Source organism: Meles meles, chromosome 3 (assembly GCF_922984935.1).
Source record: "Meles meles chromosome 3, mMelMel3.1 paternal haplotype, whole genome shotgun sequence".
Lineage (NCBI taxonomy): Eukaryota > Metazoa > Chordata > Mammalia > Carnivora > Mustelidae > Meles > Meles meles.
The window spans coordinates 33,245,926-33,270,822 of record NC_060068.1 but is presented as its reverse complement, the minus strand read 5'-3'; the positions used below and the strand labels follow the sequence as shown (position 1 = coordinate 33,270,822).

Here is a 24,897-nt window from a genome sequence, read left to right as displayed (position 1 = left end):
TTTGAGTCCTGCCAGCTCCTCACACCCAGTTTAGACATTTGGGGTGACTGTCAGCTCTTTATCTCTGTGGTGACCACACCAGCACACAGGACCTGTTCCAGTGCAAGGCCAGTCTGAGGAGAGCAGCGCTCCTCCTACTGACTTCATGGCTTCAGGGAGCACTTCAACCAGTCTCAGCATTTCCTGAGCTGCCTGGAGACACGTTCAGAGCTCAACGCTGGCAGCTGAAGTCTCTTTTCCTCCAGGAGCTGGTAAACAAGAAATTATTTTGGATTGAAGCCAGGTCTAAAAATGCAATTACAGATCTGTAGGCCTAAGGTTGAGAGAGACTGGATGTTCAATTTTGGGGGCTGTGGACTTGAAAGGCTGAGGGGCAGATGGGTATGGATGGCTGTAAACCACTTAGAGCATTTAACTATTTGGGACATTTTCAGAGGGCAGCTGGAGAACAAACTTTATTCCTATGAACACAGAAGGATTATGTGAATGTCAGGGGTGTCAGTGGGTTGGGGATTTCCCCAAGAACTTCTGGATCAGACACCCCCATCTCATGCCTAAATACCTTTCACTAAAGAGACAATGCATCTTATGTGTTAAGAAACAAAATTCAACTGAAAATTTTAAAGAGCTACTTAGCTTTATTAAGTGACACATGGGTTAGGCATCATCTTACCTAGCAAATAGCAAGGAACTCCACCGAGCTGTAGGAAAAGACATGTTTTTAAAGGTAGAAAGGAAGGGTAAAGGAAAGAAATTATTAGCTAAGAATCTATTATTTTAGGGGCACCTGGGTGGCTCAGTGGGTTAAGCCTCTGCCTTCGGCTCAGGTCATGATCCCAGAGTCCTGGGATCGAGTCCCGAATCCGGCTCTCTGCTCAGCAGGGAGCCTGCTTCCTCCTCTCTCTCTGCCTGCCTCTCTGCCTACTTGTGATCTCTGTCTGTCAAATAAATAAATAAAATCTTAAAAAAAAAAGAGAATCTATTATTTTAGTCCAGATTGCTCTCCTAAGGGGAAATGACAGGGTCTATCAGCAAATTTCCTAGCGCTGACCAGGAAATACAAAGTTCACTGTTTAAAGGGCTCATTCCTTTGGTATTTAAACTGTAGTTAGGCATTAGGTTTTGGTTACTGAGTTGAGGCTTTAATTTAAGTGTCTTCCTATGGCCCTGTGGCCATGTGACCCTGTAGCCCTTTTTCACAATTACCTGCTTGTGATCAGACTCAGCTTAAGTTATAGGTGTGATCAAAACGTACGATACTGGTGTCACTTTCAGGTACTGTTCAGTGTTCTTGCTGTTTTTGCTGATCTTTGCATGGTATTCACCTGTCATCATGTTTTTGCATAATCTCTGTGATATTTCCAGGTTATGACTTCATATTCATAATTTTTGAATTATCCATTTACATCCTTTTTCTGATGGTCCAGTCTCAGGGAGATTACTTACTTGATGGTTACCATCTGTGAACATGCATTTACAACTTCTGAGAGTACAATCTACTTGTCAGATTATTATGATTTTTATAAGCAGGATTTTTTTTAATGGTTAGAGTGCACATTGAAGCCATGGTTCCCAAGACCCCAAAAATCAAATGTAAGTAAGTCAAAGAAAGATCCCACTGAAGGAGTCTTTTTAAGCCAAGCGGCTTGCTCAGTGAACTTATGTAACTGTGTTTCAACTTCCCCAGAAGTGTTAATCCAGATGCACCAGGTGGTGTTGGTCACAGTATAAACAGCTCTTGTTTCGCTAAAAGATAATCAGGGGGATATCTTATTGTCAAGCGGATTTTTGGCTAGAGAATCTAAGCAGTTTTTTGGGGCAGCTACTGTGTTAGTCATGGATTTTGTAATATCTATTTTTTTTTAAGATTTAATTTTTTATTTGAGAGAGAGAGAATGAGGGAGAGAGAGTGTGAGAGGACAGGTTCAGTGGGAGAAGCAGGCTCCCTGACAAGCAGGGAGCCCAATGTGGGACTAGATCCAGGGACTCCGGGATAAGGACCTGAGCCAAAGGCAGCTGCTTTCCAACTGAGTCACCCAGGCACCCTCTGGTTCATCTTTTTTTTTTTTTTTTTTTTTAACTCAATGATGTAAACCTGAAAGAGCCACCCAGGCACCTTCTGGTTGGTCTTTTTTTAAACTCCATGATGTAAACCTAAGAGAGCCGATCAATGAGATGTCTTATTTTGGTTGTGAAGGGTTAGGAAGATGGTTAGATTTTTCTCTTAGCCTAAAATAAAAGGTTGTTTTACAGCTTACTCCCCTTGTGAGCAATGAGCTCAGACATACAGCTGAAGGCGTTATCTTTCCAGGATTATGCCAGAGTAAAGGAAAGGGAAAGAAGAAAGTGCTTCTCCTTTAAAGTATGAAGACTTGATCTGTTGTCACATGAAAGCAGTCTACCTCGATGTCAGGTACTTATCTTCCTCATCAATTTTATTTAGAGGTATCTAGAATCTGTGCAGGACAAGGTGCAGGGAAAACCTTCTTTAGCTGTGAAATGTGAACCCAAGACTCAACACCTTATAACTTTCTCGCAATGTCTGATTGAGAACACTTGGTAAGATCCCTTTCAATGGGGTCAAAAGCTGTATTCCTCTAATGTTTCTAGAATACTCAGTCACCAGGGTCTAGACTGTGTCCGACAGGATTCTTTGAATTGGGAGGTGGGAAGACTTCTCTAAACTACTGATGATAGGTTTTATGGTAAAGCATTAGAGATTTTGCTTTAGTTGGTCATACTAGCAGGCGACATCGAGGGATCAGCAGAAAGTTATATTCCAATAGACGTTGGTCTTCCAGTGACTATGTTGTGTGGGGCGAGTTTACATGCCCAAAATGGGTACTGCAAACAGTCAGCAAGTCCAAAGGCACTATACCTTAGGGCAGGGACATCCAGTAGTTGTGGCTAGTTTAAATTTTTAAGTTTGATCTCTCAACCTTACCTAATGATTGAGGGTGATAGGACTAGTGATGATTCCAAGAAGTTTGAACGGTTTTTGTTAAGGCTGATATAATTTGTCCGATGAAAAGGCTGCCTCAATCACTGGAGATTGTGCAAGTGGGAAACACCTTTTCTAACAGTTCCTTACTGGGAAGGCTTTAACTTTGTAGCAGGTGAAATTTTCAACCTTCCAGGAAAATATATGTACAATAACAAGAACATATTGACAACCCACAGCTGCAGGTCTTCATAAGTCTAGAGGGACTAAGGTGTGAGGCCTCCAGGGGCTAAAATAATTTCTCCAGGATAATGGACCTGAGAAGTCAGACATTGGTTGTAGACTGTTTCCACAATTTTATAGAAATTTCCCCACTAATGTCCAGTCATAGTTTGAGTCATCTTAAATGGACCAGGATGGGTAAAGGAATGAAAAAAAGCAAAACTAAACAACAAACAAAGAAACAATGGAGTTTACCAGGGAAAGAATCAAGCAACTACCCTGGGTTTCCCAAGCCCTGACTATTTCATTTACAGCCGTTGGTTACCCATCATGTTTTTTCTGATTCAGAAGCAGAGGGTTGCCATGTTACACTGACATCAGAATAGCAGAAACCTCACAGTGAGGGGACATTTTTGCAGTGGCAGAATGGATTTTATCCGCATATGCCACATTCTTTAGAGATACTTTTGCCGCCTGCCTTTACATGAGAGTCAGCTGGGGCATTTTCCTGATATTCTGGTTCAGTCCTTTTAGTGTGAGCGTCAGTTTTGATGACAGCAGTTTCAGAAGGTAAAAGGGTAATTTTAAGAGATAATATTTTACTAGGACATATCAAATTTCCAGGAATTCCACATAATTTCTATAATACTTATATACCTATACAAATCAAACATAAAACACAGGATCCTTGTTTTCTAGGAAGATCACTTAAATGGTAAGGGAACTTTTACAATGTATTACTAAAGGTAGATCAAATGTTTAAAACAGACAACTCTTTGTCCTTTTAACAGATAAGAAAACAAATTCTAATTTTACACCAGCTTACTTATGTATGAGAACATATTCATTGCAATGTTAGTCAGTCCTGACCATGAATAAATTCCTTTCCAAAGATTCCTTTTTCACAGTCTTAATACAAATTTCTTTTGCATCCAAAAAAAAAAGTCATCTCTCATCCATATACTTTTTTTTTAATCAAAAGCACATGCCCTACTTTTCTTCATTTAGAGAAGTCTCCTTTTTAAAAAATTTTTAGTAGCTCTAGCCACACACATTAATCAGAGTTCTTAACATTTAGAAACTTTAATGTCTAAGAAAAGTAAAGGGTAAGTACTTGTTAAGTGTATGTCATACCAATATTCTTTAGATTGTACATTTATAAATACATATCATGATTTCTGGAAATGTGCTTTTTAATAGTAGTTTCTTGTATTTCCAGTAGTGTGATTACTGGATCAGAGGGTAGTCCTCTTTTTAAGTTTTTGAGAAGCTTCCATACTGTTTTCTACTGTGCCTGCCTCAGCTTGCATTCCCACCAACAGTGTACCAGGATTCCTTTTTTAACACATCCTCCCTAACACTTTTTTTCCTTGTGTTTTTCATTTTATTTTTTATTCTATTTCATTTTTTTTTCAAAGATTTTATTTAATTTGACAGACAGAGATCACAAGTAGGCAGAGAGGCAGGCAGAGAGACAGAGGGGGAAGCAGGCTCCCCGCTGAGCAGAGAACCTGATGTGGGGCTCCATCCCAGGAACTTGGGATCATGACCTAAGCTGAAAGCAGAGGCTTTAACCCACTGAGCCATCCAGGCGCCCCTGTTTTTCATTTTAACATTTTGGTTATCTTATTGTGACTTTGTTTGGAATTTCCCTAATGTGATTTTGAGCATCTTTTCATGTGTCTGTTGGCCATCTAGATGTCTTCTTTGGTGAAATGCCTGTCCTTGTCTTGTACCCATTTTTTTCCCCTTTAAAACAATTTTTAAATTCAATTAGCCAAAGTATAGTACATCATTAGTTTTTAATATATTGTTCACTGACTCATTAATTTAGTATAACAGTCAGTGTTCCTCATATCATGTGCCCTCTTTAATGTGCATTTTTAAATTGGATTATTTTTGTGTTTTGGTGTATCAATTCCCTGCGTATTTTGGATACTAACTCTTTATCTCACATATCATTTACAAATATCTGATCCAATTCAGTAGGTTGTTTCTTAGTTAATAGTTTTCTTTGATATGCACAAGATTTTTATTTTGATGAAGTCCTAATAGTTTATTTTTGCTTTTATTTCTCTGCCTCAGGAGAGTGGTCTAGAAAATGTTGCTTTGGCCAATGTCAGAGACTTTACTTCCTGTGTTCTCTTCTAGGATTTTTATGGCTTCAGGTCTCATATTTAGGTCTTTAATTCATTTTGGATTAATTTTTGAATTAATTTTTGTGTGGTGCAATATAGTAGTCCAGTTTCATCCTTTGGCATGTAGCTCTCCAGTTTTCCCAACACCATTTGTTGAAGACTCTATTTTTGCCCATTGCATATTCTTTCCTGCTTTGTCAAAGATTAATTGACCAATAAATTCTGGGTGTATTTCAGGGTTTTCTATTCTTTTGCATTGATGGATGTGTCTATTTTATTTCAGTGCCATACTGTTTTTATGATTACAGTTTTGTAATATAACTTGAATCCTGGAATTGTGATACCTTCAGTTTTGTTTTTCTCTCTCAAGGTTCCTTTGGCTATTTGAGGTCTTTTTTTTTCCCCATAGAAATTTTAGGATTATTCATTCCGTGCCTGTGAAAAGTGCTCTTGGTATGTCTGTAGAGCTGCATTGGAACTGTAGATTTCTTTAGGTAATAAAGACATTTTAACAATATTTGTTCTTCCCACCCAAGCATGGAATGTCTTTCCATTTCTTTGCATTGCCTTGATTTTCTTTCATCAGTGTTTTATAGTTTTCAGAGAACAGTTCTTCCACCTCTTTGGTTAAGTTTATTCCTAGATATTTTGGTGTTTTTTGGTGGAATTATAAATGGGATTGTTTTTCTAGTTTCTCTTTCTGCTGCTTTATTGTTAGCGTATAGTAATACGACACATCTCTATACATTGATTTCATATCCTGTGACTTTACTGAATTTATTTAATAGTTCTAGGAGTTTTTTGATGGAGTCTATAGTGTTTTGTGTATCTCATACATGTCATCTGCAAATAATAACTTTTACTTCCTGCTTGTCAATTTGAATGCTCTGTGACTTTATGTAGTCTAATTACTATGACTAGGACTTCTAGCCTATGTTGAATACAAGTGGTAAGAGTGGACTGCCTTCTCTTGTTCCTGACAGGTGAAATTCTCCCAGTTTTTCTCAACAGAGTATGATTTCACTGAGGGTTTTTCATATATGGCCTTTATTATGTTGAAGTATGTTACCTCTAGACCTACTTTGTGTAAAGTTTTTATCACAAGCAGATGTTATACGTTGTCAATGCTTTTTCTTCATCTATTTACGTAATCACATGGTTTTCATTCTTTTCCTTATCGATGTGTCCCATTGATTATTTTGCAAACATTGAACCACACTTGTACCCCGAGAAAAATCCCACTTTATTTTATCTCAAGCTATTTTTAAAATACATTTCCCCTCCAAGTTTTTATTTAAATTCCAGTTAGTTAATTATACAGTGTAATATTAGTTTCAAGTGTAGACTTCAGTGATTCAGCACTTACATACATCACCCAGTGCTCATCACAGGTGTCCTGCATAATACCCATCACATGTTTAAGCCATGTACCCTGCCCACCTTCCCTCCAATAGTCACTGGTTTGTTCTCAAAGCTAAGAGTCAGTTTCTTGGTTTTACCCTGGTTTTCCTGCCACTCCATGTTCATTTTTTTGTTTGTTTGTTTCTTAAAATCCACATATGAGTGAAATGATATGGTATTTATCTTTCTCTCATTGAGTTATTTTCTTAGCACAATATTCCCTAGCTCCATCCACATTTCAAGTGGCAAGATTTTATTCTTTCTTATGGCAGAACAATATTCCATTGTAAGATATCTATATATCTATATCTATATCCATATATATCTCTCACATCTTATATATATATATATATATATATAGAGAGAGAGAGAGAGAGAGAGAGAGAAGATATCTCTCATCTTCTTTATCTATTCACCAGTCAATGGATATTTGGGCTCTTTCCATAATTTGGCTATTGTTGGTAATGCTGCTATAGACATCAGGATGCATGAATCCCTTTGAATCAGTATTTTTGTCTCCTTTGGGTAAATACTTAGTAGTAAAATGGCTGGATCCTAAGGTAGTTCTATTTTAACTTTTTGAGGACTCTCCATACTGTTCTGGAGTGGCTGTACCAGTTTGCCTCTGCCAACAGGGTAAGAAGGTTCCCATTTCTCTGCATCCTCACCAACACCTGTTGTTTCTTGTGTTGTTAATTTTAGCCATTTGACAGGTGTGAGGTAATAACACATTGTAGTTCTGATTTGTATTTCCCTGATGATGAGTAATGTTGAACATCTTTTCATGTTCTGTTAGCCATCTGTATGTCCTCGTTGGGATCGTGTCTATTCATGTCTTCTATTTTTTAATTGGATTAGTTAGTTTTGGTGTTGAGCTTATACATTCCTTTTGTATTTGGACACTAATCTTGTTATCAGATATGTCATTTGCAAATATCTTCTCCCATTCCATAGGCTGCCTTTTATTTTTATTGATTGTTTCTTTTGCTCTACAGAAGCTTTTAATTTTAATGAAGTCCTGGTAGTTTATTTTTCCTTTTCCTCCCCTTGCCTCAAGAGACATGTCGAGTTAGAAGTTGCTTCAGCTAATGTCAAAGAAGTTACTTTGATTTTAGGACTTTAATGGTTTCCTGTCTCACATCCTGATCTTTTTTTTTAATATTTTATTTTTTTGATAGAGATATCACAAGTAGGCAGAGAGGCAGGCAGAGAGAGAGGGAAGAAGCAGGCTCCCTGCTGAGCAGAGAGCCCAATGCGGGGCTTGATCCCAGGACCCTGAGATCATGACCTGAGCCAAAGGCAGAGACTTTAACTTACTGAGCCACCCAGGCGCCCCTCACATCCTGATCTTTAATTCATTTTGAATTTACTTTTGTATATGGTATAAGAAAGTGGTCCAGTTTCATTGTTCTACATGTTGGTGTCCAGTTTTTCTAAGACCATTTGTTGAAGAGACTGTTTCTTCTCTGCCCCCCACCCCCATTGGAAATTCTTTCTTTCTTTGCCAGAGATTACTTGACCAAACCACTGGGGGTCCATTTCTTGCTTTTATATTCTGTTCCATTGATCTCTGTGTCTGTTTTTCTGCCAGGACTCTACTGCTTTGGTCACTACAACTTTTTATATAACTCAAAGTCCAGAATTATGATGCATCTCATTTTGCTTTTCTTTTTCAAGATTGCTTTGGCTATTTGGGGTCTTTTGTGGTTCCATGTGTATTTTCAGATTGTTTTTTTCTAGCTCTGTGAAAAATACTTATGGTATTTGATAAAGATTGCATTAAATGTGTAGATTGACTAGGATAATATAAACATTTTAACAATATTTGTCTTTCCTATCCGTGAGCATGGAATTCTTTTCCATTTCTGTGTCATCTTCAGTTTCGTTCATCAGTGTTTTATAGGTTTCTGTGTACAGGTATTTTAACTCTTTGGCTAGGTATCTTATGGTTTTTGGCATAATTGTAAATGGTATTGATTCCTTAATTTCTTTCTTCTGCCTCATTACTGATGTATACAAATGCAACAGATTTCTATAGGTTTATTTTGTATCTTTACTGAATTCCTGTATAAGTTCTAGCAAACTTTTGTGGAGTCTTTCAGGTTTTCTACACACAGTATCATGTCATCAGCAAAAATTTGACTTCTTCCTTGCCAATTTGGATGCCTTTTATTTCTTTTTGTTTTTAGATTGCCAACGCTAAGGATTTTCAGCATAATGTTAGATAACAGTGGTGAACGTGAACGTCCCAGTCCTGTTCCTGACCATACAGGAAAAACTCTCAGTTTTTCCCCATTGAGGATGATATTAGCTGTGGGTCTTTTATATATGGCCTTTCTTACTTTGAGGCATGCCTCCTCTAACCCCCTCCGTTGAGAGTTTTTTTTTTTTTTTAATCATGAATTGATCTTGTACTTTGTGAAATGCTTTTTCTACATCTACAAAAAGAATCATAGTGTCCTTATCCTTTCTTTTATTAATGTGGCATATCACATTGATTGATTTGCAAAATTTGAACCACCATTAAAGTCCAGGAATAAATCTCACTTGATCATGGTGAATGATTCCGTAAAGGAATCTGTATTGTTGGATTCATTTTGCTAACATTTTACTGATAATTTTTGCATCCATGTTCATCAGGGATATTGGCCTGTAGTTCTTTTTAGTGGATTCTGTGCAGTTTTGGAATCAGGGTAATGCTGGCCTCATAGAAAGCATTTGGAAGTTTTCCTTCTATTTCTCTCTTTTGGAACAATATGAGAAGAATACATATTAGTTCTTCACATATTTGTAGAATTCAACTGTGAGGCTAGCTCATCCTTGACTTTTGTTTCTTGGGAGATTTTTGATTATTGATTCAATTTCTTTGCTGATTATGCGTCTGTTAAGGTTTTCTGTTTCTGTTTCAGTTTTGTAGCTTGTGTTTTTAGGAAATAATCCATTTCTTGCAGGTTGTCCAATTTGTTGGCATATAGTTTTTCATGATAATCTCTTATTGTTTGTATTTTTGTGGTATTCCTTGCTGTCTCTCCTCTCTGATTTGTGGTTTCATTTAATTGGGTCTTTTCCTTTTTCTTTCTGTTAAGACTGGCTAATGTGTTATCAATTTTCTTAATGTTTTCAAAGAACTGGCTTCTGGTTTCATTAATACCCCCTCCTATCCTCCTCCTCCTTCTTCTTCCTTCTTCTTTCTCTTTCCCCTCCTCCACCTCCTCCTCCTCCTTCTTCTTCCTTCTTTCTCTTTCCCCTCCTCCACTTCCTCCTCCTCCTTCTCTTCTTCTTCTTCTTCCTTTCTTCTTCTTCTCCTCCCCCTCCTCCTCCTTTTTCCTCTTCTCCTTCTCCTTTCTCTTTCCCTTCCCCTTCTCCTCCTCTTCCTCCTCCTCCTTCTTCTTCTTTTCCCCTCCTCCCCCTCCTCCTTCTCCTCCTCCTCCTCCTCCACATCATTTATGTCTGCTCTAATCTTTTATTTCCCTTCTTCTGCTGATGTTCTTTTTTGAGATTTTTCTTACTTCTTTAGGTAGGCCTGTATCTTATGACCACTTTTGCTGCCTCCCAAATTTTTAGACTGTCGTGTCTTCATTTTCATTTGTTTCCATGTAATGTTTATTTCCTCCTTGACTTCTAATGAGTTAATGCTCTTTAGTAGTATGTTGTTTAACATCCATTTATTTTTGGTCTTTCCAAATTTTTTTCTTGTGGTTGACTTCTAATTTCATAGTGTTATTTTCAGAAAATATACATGGTATGACTCCTTCTTTTGGTACTAAATGAGGGTTGACCTGTGGTCCAGTTTGTGATCTATTCTGTGGAATATCCAATGTGCATTTCAAAAGAATGTCCAGTGTGTATTTTGGTGACATAGGGTGCAATGTTATGAATATATCTGTTAAGATCATCTGGTCCAGTGTGTCATTCAAAGCTATTGTTGCCTTATTGTTTTTCTACTTATATGATCTACCCATTGATGTAAGTACAGTGTTAAAGACCCAGCTATTACTGTATTATTATTAGTGAGTACCTTTTTGTTTGTTATTGTTTTATATATTTGGGTGCTCCCATGTTGGAGGTATAAATATTGACAATTGTTAGATCTCCTTGTTGAATACCCCTCTTGATTATGATATGGTGCCCTTCTTCACTTGTCACCGTCTTTGGTTTAACATCTGGTTTGTCTGTTATAAGTATCACTTCTCCAACTTTCTTTTGAGGTCCATTTCCATAATTATTTCTCCAACCCTTCACTTGCAATGTGCAGGTGTCTCTAGGTCTGAAATTAATCTCTTTTAGGAGGCATACAGATGGGTCTTTTTTTTTTTAATCCATTCTGACACCCATGTCTTTTTATTGGAACATTTAGTCCATTTACAGTCAGAGTAATTACAGATAGATACATATTTAGTGTCATTTTATTACTTGTTTTGTCATTATTTCTGGATATTTTCTCTGTTCCTTTCTTGCTTTTGTCACTTTTGGTGTCCCCTTTTATATTTCTTGCAGGGCTGGTTTACTGGTCATGAAGTCCTTTAGCTTTGTTTGCCTGGGAAACTCTTTTCTCTCTCTTTCTATTCTGTTTTTTTAAAATTTACTAATGTCTATTATCTTTTATTTTTTATCTCTCCTTCTATTCTTAATGATAGCCTTCCTGGTTAAAGTATTCTTGACTGCAGATTTTTCCCATTCAGCATGTTGACTATATCATGCCACTCTCTTAGGGACTGCCAAATTTCTCTTGAAAGATCAGCAACTAGCCTTGTCAGTTTTCTTTTGTCTACCTCCTCCTCCTCCTCCTCCTCCTTCTTCTTCTTCATTCTCACTCTTACTCTTTCTTTTTCTTCTTCTTCTTCTAAGTATACAATGGCTTTATTTTTATTTTTAAATTTTTATTTAAATTCAATTTAAGATATACTGTATTATTAGTTTCAGAGTTAGAATTTAGTGATTCATCAGTTGCCTACAACACCCAGTGCTTATTACTTCGAGTACCCTCCTTAATATCCATTACCTAATTACACCATCCCAATACATCCCACCTCCCTTCCAGCAACCCTAAGTTTGCTCTTCTTAGAGGTAAGAGTGTCTTATGGTTTGTTTCCCTCTCTGTTTTCATCTTATTTTGTTTTTTTCTCCCCTTCCCCTATGTTCATCTCTTTTATTTCTTAAATTCCACATATGAGTGAAGCCATATGGTATTTGCTTTCTCTTACTGACTTATTTTGCTTAGCATAATACTTTTTAGTTCCATCCAAGTTGTTGCAAATGGCAAGATTTCACTCTTTTTGATAGTTCAGTATATCTATCTATCATCATCTATCTATATATATATCTCTATATATCCCCTCTTCTTTGTCCATTCATCTGTTGATGAACACCTGGTCTCTTTCCATTGTTTGGCTATTGTGGACATTGCTGCTATAAACATTGGGGTGCATGTGTCCCTTCAAATCACTATGTTTGTATCCTTCAGATAAATACCTAGTAGTGCAATTGGTTATAATGCACCTCTATTTTTAACTTTTTGAGGAAAATCCATACTGTTCTCCAGAATGGCTGCAATGGTTTGTATTCCCAACAATGGTGTAAGAGAGTTCCCCTTTCTCTGCATTTTTTTCCAAAACCTGTTGTTTCCTGAGTTGTTCATAGTAGTCTTTCTGACCAGTGTGAAGTGGTATCTCATTGCGGTTTTTGATTTGTATTTTCCTGATAACGAGTGATGTTGAGCATCTTCATGTGTCTGTTGGTCATGTGCATGTCTTCTTTGGAGAAGTATCTATCTATCCATGTCTTCTGCCCATTTTTTGACTGGATTTTTGTTTTTTTTCAGTGTTGAGTTTGATAAGCTCTTTATAGGTCTTGGATACTAGACCGTTATCTGATAAGACATTTGCAAATATTTTCTCCAATTCCGTGAGTTGCCTTTAGCTTTATTTATGGTTTCCTTTGTTGTGCAGAAGATTTTTTATCTTGATGAAGTCCCAAAAGTTCATTTTTGCTTTTGTTTCCCTTGCCTTTCAAGATTTATCTAGCAAGAAGTTGCTGTGGCCTGGGTCAAAGAGGTTTTATTTTGCTTTATTTTATTTTTATTTCTTTTCAGCATAACAGTATTCATTGTTTATGCACCACACCCAGTGCTCCATGCAATACGTGCCTCCCTAATACCCACCACCTTGTTCCGCCAACATCCCACCGCCCACCCCTTCAAGACCCTCAGATTGTTTTTCAGAGTCCACAGTCTCTCAGGGTTCACCTCCCCTTCCAATTTCCCTAAACTCCCTTCTCCTCTCCATCTCCCCATATCTTCCAAGTTCTTTGTTATGCTCCACAAATAAGTGAAACCATATGATACTTGACTCTCTCTGCTTGACTTATTTCACTCAGCATAATCTCTTCCAGCCCCGTCCATGTTGCTAAAAAAGTTGGGTATTCATCCTTTCTGATGGAGGCATAATACCCTATAGTGTATATGGACCACATCTTCCTTATCCATTTGTCCATTGAAGGGCATCTTGGTTCTTTCCACAGTTTGGCAACCATGGCCATTGCTGCTATGAACATTGGGGTACAGATGGCCCTTCTTTTCACTACATCTGTATCGTTGGGGTAAATACCCAGTAGTGCAATTGTAGGGTCATAGGGAAGCTCTATTTTTAATTTCTTGAGGAGTCTCCACACTGTTCTCCATCAAAGAGGCTTTTGCCTGTGTTTTTCTCTAGGATTATTATGGATTCCTGTCTCACATTTAGGTCTTTCATTTGTTTTTAGTTTATTTTTGTGTATAATGTGAGAACATGGCCAGTTTCATTCTTCATCATATGGTTGTCCATTTTTCCCAACACCATTTGTTGAAGACATTGTCTTGTTTTCACTGGATATTCCTTCCTGCTTTGTCGAAGATTAATTGACTATTGAGTTGATTGACTATTGAGTTGAGGGCCCATTTCTGGGTTCTCTTTTCCGTTCCATTAATCTATGTGTCTGTTTTTGTGTCAGTCCCATATTATTTTGATGATTACAGCTTTGTAAAACAGCTTGAAGCTGTATTTTGATGCCCCCAGCTTTGGTTTTCTTTTTCAACATTCCTTTGGCTACTTGGGGTCTTCTGTTTCCATACAAATTTTGGATTGTTTGTTTCAGCTCTGTGGAAAATGTTAATGGTATTTAGATAGAAATTACACTGAATGCATAGGTTGATTGGGTAGCATAGACATTTTAACAATATTTTTCTTGCTTCTTTTAAGATATTTTCCTTATTGCTATATTTTGCAAATTTAATTACAATAGGTCTTGGTGTTGATCTGTTTTTGTTGAATTTGGTGGGAGTTCTCTGTGCCTCCTGGATTTGGATGTCTATTTCCTTTCCTAGATTTGGGAAGTTTTAAGCTATGATTTCTTCAAATAAATTTTCTGTCTCCTTTACTCTCTCTTCTTCTTCTGGGACTCTTATAATACAAATGTTACTATGTTTGATGGAGTTATTGAGTTCCCTAAATCTCTTCCTGTGTTACATATTTCTTTTTTTTAATTTTTGTTCAACTTCATTTTTTTAATCTTCCTCTTAAAGATCTTTTGCTTTTATTTTCACTTCTTTTTAAAAATTTTTTATTTTATTTTTTTCAGTGTTCCAAAATTCATTCTTACGCACCGCACCCAGTGTTTCAAGCAATACGTGCCCTCCACAATACCCACTACCAGGTTCACCCCTCCCCTCCAAACACTGTTTTTCTCTCAGAGATCAGTGTCTCACAGTTTATCTCCCCCTCTGATTTCCCCCAACTCACTTCTCCTCTCCATCTCCCAATGTCCTCTGTGTTATTCCTTATGCTCCATAATTTTGTTTTATCCTCTTTATCACTTATTCATTCCTATCCTTCTTCTACCCTTGTATTCACTGCATCCAGTCTGTTTTGAATGTCAATTATTGCATTTTTCATTTCTGTTTTTTAACTCCTTTATCTCTTTGGTATGGGCTTCCCTGAAGTCTTCCATTCTTTTCTCAAGCCTAGTATATTTGTGATTATCACTTTAAATTATCCATAAGGCATATTACTTATATGTTTTGATTAGATCTCTGGATGTGACCTCCTCTTGTTATTTCAGTTAGGATGAATTATTCTGCCTTGGTATTTTGTCTAAGTCACTGTGTTCTTCTCTGTGTTAGAAAAGCCTGTTATGTTTCTGCTCCTGAGAGTAATGGCTTTTTGAAGTGTCTGTGGCCTGGTACTTTTTGGTATTCTCTGGTGTGTGCTGCATACACTCAGCTACTGTGTTTTGGCTACTTTGTCCTTCCAGGCCTGTCATCTGCAGAGGCTTTCCTTTCCTACTGTGAGCAGTGTTTGAACCTTTTCCAGAGTGTGGTGAGTTTTAACTAGGTGTGCTCTGGTCTATTTGCTAAATGAGACCTGATGCTACTTCAATGAGAACTTGTAAAAGTCTCTGGTCTAGAGATGCAGTGTGTGTGGTGGTTTCTGCTTGTCTTCTGGGGGAGTGGTGTGCTGTATTGGGGCCAAGGCAAACTTCACCAAGATGGGCAGTTCTGGTAGAACATGGGTTTGTGGGACCCATGTAAGTAGGTTAGGCAGCCAGTGTTGGTGCTCAGTTGTTTGATGCAAGTGATTCTGTGTTTATGCTGGGGGCCAGGGCTAGGGAAATGGCTCCATCTAGCTCATTGTCCTCAGAAAGGATTCTTCATGCTACTGTTCTCAAGGAAGTACTCTCAGTAGAGTGATGTCTCTCCCATTTGTGTGTCCTAGGCATCTTTCAGATCACTGTTTTCCTTTTTTTTTTTTAAGATTTTATTTATTTATTTATTTATTTATTTATTTATTTATTTATTTGACAGAGCGAGAGAAGAGAGATCACAAGTAGGCAGAGAGGCAGACAGAGAGAGAGGGGGAAGCAGGCTCCCCACCAAGCAGAGAGCCTGACTCGAGGCTCAATCACAGGAACTTGGGATCATGACCTGAGCCAAAGGCAGAGGCCCAACCCACTGAGACACACAGGCACCCCCAGATCACTTTTAACTCTATTTCTGGGTCATTTGTCTGCCCTCCTTACAGGAGAAATTCAGTTTCCTCCCAACTCTATCCCAACCAAGCCACCAATCTTAAGCTGCAGTCTTTGAGCCCCACCAATTAAAAACTTTACAAAAATCAGCCAATGGCTTTGGGGCAGTGTTTTCCTTATGCATCCCCCTGTGTGTTCCTCTCTTTGCTGCCTTTCTCTGTGACCAGAGAGACCAAAATGGTAAATATAATTCTAAGTTGTAAATCTCCCTGAGGGCTGGCAGCAGTTTGGTAGGACCCTGATTACAAATGGAGTTTAACACACATTTCTCTCCAACCATATCTAGTAGAAAATAGGGGGCAACTCACATTTTTGTTTGGCATTATTTTGTGGCTCCCAACTTCACATAACTAAGTCAAGTTATTTAGGACACACAAAAAGTCTTGTAATTTTTATAGCTTCCAGAACCATAGTTTTTTCCCCCCAAGTATGTATGTATGTATGTATGTATGTATGTATGTATATATTATCTATCCCTTTGTTAAGTGTCTTTTTTTCCATTAATTTCAGTTAGCCAACATCTAATACTTCATGGTTTTTGATGTAGCGTTCAATGATTCACTAGTTGTACGTAACACCAAGTGCTTATATTCCAGTTAGATACCATACTATATAATATTAGTTTCAGGTGTACAAGTAAGTAATTCAATACTTACATACGGTTACCCATGCTCCTCATGACAAGTACACTCCATAAACCCCACTGCCTATTTATTCCACCCCCATCCATGCTTCCCCTCTGATAACCATCCATTTGTTCTCTATAATTAAAAGCCTTTTCCTGATTTTCTTCTCTATTTTTTCCTCCATGATCATTTGTTTTGTTTCCTAAATTCTACATGAGGTTGAAATAATATAGTACTTTTCTTTGAAGGATACATATAGCATATGTGTCACATAGCTATACTACTGTCTCCATCCACTTCCTTGCAAATGGCAAGATTTCATTCTTTCTTTATGGTTGAATAGTATTTCATTATATATATATATATATATATATATATATATATATATATATATATAAAAGCAGGTTCCCTTAATGAAGACTGCAGGCAGGAAATGGGGGAACATACTAAGCCAGCAAAGATCAGTAAATACAGACTGTGGGCTGGAACTGGGGAAGGGATTCCAATGTGGACTTCTGGATTGAACTAAGGGTGAAGGATGGAAGTTCTGTCAGAGCCTTCTGTCAGTGATAGATTGATCCATTAACCCTAAAGTCAACTCAGTCAGGAGCTCTAAGGCAAAAGAGATCATAGTTCAAAGCAAGATGGACTTACAATGGTCCTTGGAAATGTTGAAAAAGACAGTGAACTCAAAAGGATTCATGGGACTCCACACCTGTGTTTCTTGTAGTCTCCAAATACAGTCAGAAATTTGCTTTGGATCTAGACACTGCCACCAAATTTGTTTAAAAAAATTGAAACAATAAATTCTAAAGACTTCATTAGCTTTATTAAATAAGTTTTGAATTGGGTAGTATCCCAGCTAGCAAAAAGAAAGGATCTCCACTGAGCTGCAAAAATGAAAAGGTTCTTAGGTAAAGAAGATAAGAAAAAAATTATTAGCAGAGAATCCATTGCTCTAGGCAATGTTGTCCTTCTAAGAGAAGAGGAGGAGGGAATCTGTCAGTATAGGTTTTAGTGCTGACCAGGATATGACCATGCTGACTGCTGAGAGATTACATTCCTGGGGGTTAGGTACTAAACCTGCTGTTAGGTACTATTTCTTGGTTTACCAACTTGGAGCTTTGAATCAAGTAGATCCATTATGGCCCTGTGGCTTTCTTTTTAACACATCTCTTCATGGAAATTAAATCTTGTGTGTTTCACACTGACTTCATTTTAAGTCCTCTGCTCACCATAATGTGTGCTCTGTCTTTCCTTCCTGAGACAGAACTCTGCCCTTGGCAGAGGGCCCTCGCCTTGAATCCTAGCTCTGAGCTTTGCTAATGGTGGGATCCTCATTGTCTGTCCCTCAACCTCATCATTTATTTGATGCTCAATTCATGGTGGAAATGATTATAATGTCTGTGTAGGGTTGTAAAGAGAATGACATGAGAAATATATGTACAGGTGCACATCTAAGGTTTGTTGGCATGGATTTCTCACATTTCCTTCCATTTCTATCCCAGCTGCAGAGGACACACTGCCAGAGGATGGAATAAAAGTTCCCAGGGATTCCATCGACTATTCTGCACCTGCTACCCCTGCATGGCTTTTGCAGCAGAAAAGAATCAATAACAGAACTTCCATGCAACATCAGGTGAGGCATGGAACCTTAAAAATAGGGCATGGGTGTGTGTGGTTGAAATTGGCTCAGCACGCAGAATTTTGTTGTCCATATCTGCTTACCCTCTAATCCTGTCATTTGGTTCCCTTTCTCTTTATTTGTGCCATTCCTTAGGACCTGTCTCAGTCAGATTTCTTCAACCTCCTGTGTATTCTCCCCCACCCTTGAGAATGCACAGGCTTCCTGGCCTAAAAACTGGTCTCAAACTCTTTAGGGGGCAGTATGCAAGTCTTTCACATTATTTTTTAATCCTGGGTATGTGATTTCTTCTGTTGCACCATCTCAAAGTATAAGACCCCAGGGATCAGATAGATTCAAGATTCCAGATCATGCTGTTTGATCATCAGAGAAGGTGACAGAGGAACCTCTTTATCATGGCTGCCTTACATCCTAGTCAGCTCCTGCTTCAGTCTTTGCTAACACCATCTTTTGTTCCAATGACACGTTATACATCAGTCAGTCCCCTAGTGGATTATCTTCCTGACTTGATATCTGTCCCCTTTTATGCACATGCATGAAGCAGGTGATGGGTGGAGTCTCAGGACAGTTGGGGTGGCTCATAGCAAGTCCCAGGTGGATAGTCCAGCATATTTTTTTAAAACATGGGAATCCATGCCCCCTGCTGTTTCTGCTCTAGGGAAAATAAAAAGAGTCCTTTTAACACTTTGTTTCATGAGCCAACATACTTTCTAGATAAAAGAAAAGACATTTGCAGTCATTAAAAGTTTCTACCTCCGAATGTAGATGTACAGTATCTTTTCTGAGAAAGAAAGGAGCCACTCATCTTTATTTAGCTGCTCCTTATGAGAACCAAAATTTATGACATGAAGTTGGAGGTGATAAGAAGTGGATCTTCTAAAGGGTCTCACACCACAGGTGGGAAGGGTTGTGGGCATAAATGCTGGTTTTGTCTCCTTAGGTTTCCAAGAAGAAGTACTATTTTCATAACATTACAGATAAAGAAAACTGAAGCAAGATAAGGAAAGAATAATGTAGGCAGGAAAGTTTGGAAAGAAGAGTCAGGCTTTGAAATAGGTCTGGAAGAATGAAAAGTCTCTTAAAGAAGAAGGGCTTTCCAAGATAAGGGAAGAGACTAAGCAAGGACAAATGTTATATCCAGGTCAGAAGTTCACACAATGCCTGGACAGAAAGAGAAGGGCACCTGACTATAATATTATGGCCAGGACTGAGGTTCTCCCTACCCATAATAGTATATCTCAAGCCACCCCTCTTTGTGGTAACTCTTTTTCCTTCCTTCTTCTCTCCTCCCCGTAGTGTCTTCGGTTCCAGCCATGGGTCAGGCGTCTTCTTCCACACCCTCTCATAGAAAGGGTGGTGATTTGTCCTCCAACTTCGAGGATTTTTTTAAGGAATTCAAGATGGAAAGAAAAATCCTCTCTCAGGAAACCATCACCTCGATTCAATCATACCTGGTGAACGGGGACCTTCGGAGAGCAGTTTCTGTAATCAGTGATGCATTGAGAGACATGGAGGATGTCCCAGTAAACACTGCTGTGACTGGGGAGTCTGGGACAGGGAAGTCAAGCTTTATCAATGCCCTGCGGAGGGTGGATCATGAGGATGTTGGGGCTGCCCCCACTGGGGTAGTGGAGACAACCTTTGTGAGAACTCCATACAAACACCCAAAGTTTCCCAATGTGACACTCTGGGACCTTCCTGGTGTGGGGACCACTACCTTTCCACCACAGACATATCTAAAGAAAATGAAATTTGGCGAATATGATTTCTTTATTATCATCTCCGCTACACGCTTTAAGGACAATGATGTATTTCTGGCCACAGAAATTAGAAAAATGAAGAAGAATTTCTGTTTTGTCCGAAGTAAAGTGGACAGTGATTTGCATAACCTAGAAATTAGTAAATCGAGCACATTTGATAAGCATGAAATCCTGCAACAGATCCGCGATGACTGTGTGACACATCTGCAGGAGGCCAACGTGGGTGATCCTCAGATCTTCTTAGTTTCCAGCTTTGAGTTGTCTGGCTATGATCTCCAAAGCCTGGAGACCGCCATGCTGAGGGGGCTCCCCGCCCACAAGCGCCACATCTTCATGCAATACCTGCCGAACGTTACCGAGGCCGATATTGACTGGAAGAGGGATGTTCTGAGACAGAAGATATGGTTGGAGGCCCTGAAGGCTGGACCATCGGCCCTGATGCCTTTCCTGATCTTTTTCAGTGATAAAGATGTGAAAAAGCTGGAAGAGACTTGAACCCTCTACAGATCTTACTTTGGACTGGATGATGCATCCCTGGAAACCATAGCCAAGGACTTGCATGTGTCAGTGGAGAAACTCAAGGCAAACCTCACGTCTCCCCATTTGTTATCAGTTGAGAAGGTTGATGAGTCATTAGAGGAAAAACTGTTCAGTTATGTGGAAAAATTCTGCTCTGTTAATGGAGGGCCTATTGCCCGTGGTATTTACTTTAGGGAGAATTTCTACATGCAAAATTATTTCCTTGAGACTGTGGTGAGTGATGCAAAAGTTCTTCTTTAAAAAGAAGAGATTTTTAAGGATTCTGTGGGCTCTGGGAAAACCTGTCTACATCAGGATGTTGAGAATGATGATCGGAAAAGTGAAACAGCCAGCTCCTGAATTATTCTCAGTGCTGACATGGCACTGATGCCTGGAAAGTTGACTTAGGGCTCCCCTGAAGCAATACTGACCACTGCTCCCATGGATTGTCGCAGAGAGTTCCATAATTTACTCTTGAACAAACCATGAACTTAGTGACTATAATTTGACAGTGAAAACAATGAGCTCTAAAGAGTCCTTCCTTCATATGATCCTTCTTGGGAAAATGAAGGACAGGAATCTGGAATTATTCTGTTTAGTGGGGAGTATAACACTTTGTGTGATGGTTACTTTTTACTCAGCACTGGTCTTTCTACTGCCATAGTAGGAATAAAATGGCTGTACACACAGTAGGTCCTCAAAAATGATTTTTTAAGTCAATGAATACGTAGTCTGTTTTTTGTGCTCCTGACATTCTGTGGTGAATCCATAAATTGTGATCATTAGTAGATCAATTAATGTTGACTGAGAACCTCCTTGTCCTTTCTAGGTTTATTATTTTAGTTAAAAACACAAAAGATGGTGAGCTGAACATGAGTCACAGGAAATGAAAGAGAAACATTAGCTAAGGAAAAACTTTATCTGGAGTACACTGTGAGAAGGACACATGTATAAGATGGTTTGCAAATTGTCCAAGGTTTGCAAATTGCAAGTCTAGGCACCCCTTGGCTGCTATCAGTATATTTTCTGTCTGAACTTGAGAGTTTAGGGAATAAGAGAAAAGTGGATTGTGATGGACCTATGTGGAAATTTTTAAAAAATGCAAAAGGTACTTGAACATATCCAACCTCTCATCTAATAAGGGGAATGCAAATTCATGTCAAGAAATGTCATGTATACTAAGGTATCATTTATTTCCTATTAGATTGGGCAAATTGCATAGTTTGACATTCTGTGGGTGAAACTGTAGAAAAACAGTTGCTGTCATACAATGCTGGTATTCCCAGAAAATGATCTAGTCTAATGTGGCATATTAGGTCATCCCTAGGAACATTGCACACACATTTACACTTTGCCCCTGTGATCTCACTTTGAAGAATCTGGGCCATAAAATTGAGAGTAGATTAATGGCTGGAAGGTGGGGATAATGTGTAATGCCGTTAAAGAGCACATCTTTCAGTTATAAGGTGAATGTATATTATGGTGACTATAGTTAATCAAACTGTGTAATAACACTATACAACAACAGAACTTGAAATTTGCTAAGACAGTAGATTCTAAGCCTGTTCAACACACACATACACACACACACACACACACACAGATGGCAAATATGTGAGGGGATGGATGTATGAATCGACTTGAATGCAGTAGTCATTCCACCATACGTAAATATCTATCAAATCGTCAGATTGTATACTTTAAATATATATGATTTTATTTCCAGTTTCACATAAATAAAGCTGGGGGTGGGGAGAAAAACAAGAACTCTGGGAAAAATTCCAAAATGTATATGATTAAAGTTATTAATTGCAGCACTATTTGAAATGGTAAAACATAAAATTGAAATGTTCTTCAATAAAAAATGTTACAACCACAAAATAAATGACTCTAGAATTATATGGAACGAGTAATACTCTATATATTACTGTAATCTCATCTCCAGGATGTATTGTTCATTGTTTAAGGCAAAGAGTGAGGTGGAGAATTATGTGTATAGTGTGTTTGTGATAATCTAAGACAGTGTAAAATATGAGACTATATTTGCACATATTCTTCAGTTAACTATGACATAAGTTCAGTAATAAAATTCAATTATATATTGGGGAAATGTACTGTGTGGAGAGGCAGCATAAGGGCTAGATTTTACTCAATGCAACTTACTTTATTATTTTTTAAAGATTTTATTTATTTTTTTGATAGGGAGAGAGAGCCTGCATGTGCACAGGGTGGGGAGGTGCAGAGGAGGGGGAGAGGCAGACTCCCCGCTGAGCAGGGAGCCAGATACTGCCTGGATCTCAGGATCCCTGAGATCATGACCTGAGCTGAAGGCAGATATTTAAATGGCTGAGCCACCCAGGCACTCCAATGCAACACTTTTTACATTGGAACATGCAAATATTTTACAAAGATATGTAACTGTATAATAAAGTAAAAAGACCTAACACTTTCACTTACGTGTGGAACATAAGGAATAACATGGAGGACATTAGGAGAAGGAAAGGAAAAGTGAAAGGGGGGAATTGGAGGGGGAGATGAATGATAAGTGACTGTGGACCCTGAGAAACAAACTGAGCGTTTTAGAAGGGAGGAGGGTGGAAGGATGGTTGAGCCTGGTGGTGGGTATTGAGGAGGACATGGATTGCATGGAGCACTGGTTGTTATATGTAAACAATGAATCTTAGAACACGACATCAAAAATAATGATGTATTGTATAGTAACTAACATAACACAATAAAAGAAATACAAAGCAAATTGAAACAAATTAAACTTATTGTTGCTTTGAGAAAACTGAAGTTATTTAAAGATCTTATCTGTCACTTTATCTGTTTATCTATTTACCATCTATCTATTTTTAATTTTTGATTTTTAAAATTCCAGTAGAGTTAACATACAGTGCTATGTAAGTTTCAAATGTACTTCTAACCATTACTCTGGGCTCTTCATGGTAAGTATTTTCTTCATCCCATTCCACCCATTCCTCCCTCCCCCACGTTCCCTCTGGCAGCCACAAGTTGTTTATATTTATGTGTCTGGGTTTTTTTTTTCTTTGTTTATTTCTGTGTTTTGTTTCTTAAATTTAAATATGAGTGAAATCATATGGCATTTGTTTTTCTCTGAGAGGCTTAATTCACTTAGCACAATGTGGTTGAAAAAAGGCAATATTCCTTTCATTTTTATGGCTCAGTAACATTCCATATAATAAACCACAGCTTCTCTGGATGGATGCCTGGATTGCTTCTACATCTTGGCTAATGTAAATAACGATGCAATAAAACTAGGGGTGTATGCGTTTTTTGAATTAGTGTTTTCATTTTCTTAGGGTAAATACACACTAGTGGAGTCGGCTTATATAGTAATTTTTTTTTAAACACTTTGTTTTTGTTTATTTGACAGAGATCACAAGTAGGCAGAGAGGCAGGCAGAGGCGGGGGGGTGGGGGAAGCAGGCGCCCCGCTGAGCAAGAGCCTGTTGCGGGGCTCAATCCCAGGACCTTGAGATCAGGCCCAGCTGAAGGCAGAGGCCCAACCCACTGAGCCACCCAGGCACCCCTTACATAGTAATTCTGTTTAATTATTTGAGGAAACAACCATACCGTTTTTCACAATCACTACACCAGTTTGCATTTCTGCCAGCAATGTACCTGGGGTCCTTTTCTCCACATCTTTCACTGGTATAACTTGTTTCTTCTGTTTTGTATTTTAGCTCTTCTGAAAGGTATGAGGTAATATCTCATTGTAATTTTGATTTGCATTTCCCTGATGATTTATGATGTCGAGCATCTTTTCATGTGTCTGTTGGCCATCTATATATCTTCTTTGGGGGAAATATCTGTTCATGTCTTCAGCTAATTTTTAAATTGGACTATTTGGGTGATTTTTGGTGTTATATCTGTTCCTTATATGTTTGGATATTAACCCCTCTTTGGATACATCCTCTGGGTTTTCTGTTTTGTTTCATTGCTCTTGTGTCTACTTTTGTGCCCATATCACATTGTTTTGATTATACATTTCTAGTATATCTTGAAATCTGCAATTGTGATATCTTCTGTTTCTCTCTCTCTCTTTCTTTCTTTCTTCTTTCTTTTTCTTCTTTTATTTTTTCCCCCAAGTTTGCTTTGGCAAACTTTGGGTCTTTTTTTGTTCCAATTTTAGGATTTTAGTACTATTTTAGGATTTCTTGTTAGAACTGTTTTTTACTATTTTGATAGGGTTTCCTTTGAATCTGTAGATTGCTTTGGCTAGTATGGGTGTTTTAATTGTATTAATTTTTCCAACCGAACAGTGAGGTATATTTTTCCATTTGTTTGTGTCACCTTCCATTTTCTTTCATTAGTGTCTTATGTTTTCAGAGTATAGGTCTTTTGTCTCCTATTTCTAGTTACTTTATCCTGTTGGGTGCACTTGTAAATGGAATTGTTTTAAATATCCTGCTACTTTATTACTAGTGGGTAGAAATGGGACAGATTTCTGTATATTAATTTTGAATCCTGAGACTTCAAATGAATTCATGATTATTTTAGTAGGTCCTTGGTGGATTCTTGGGGGGGGTGTTATATATAGTATCATGTAGTCTGCACATTGT

At 38.1% G+C, this 24,897-nt stretch overlaps 1 pseudogene; it reads left to right on the top strand.

Moving 5' to 3' along the window:
* LOC123937919 lies at positions 1 to 22,213 on the top strand (annotated as a pseudogene).
* Positions 22,214 to 24,897: the final 2,684 nt, after the last annotated feature.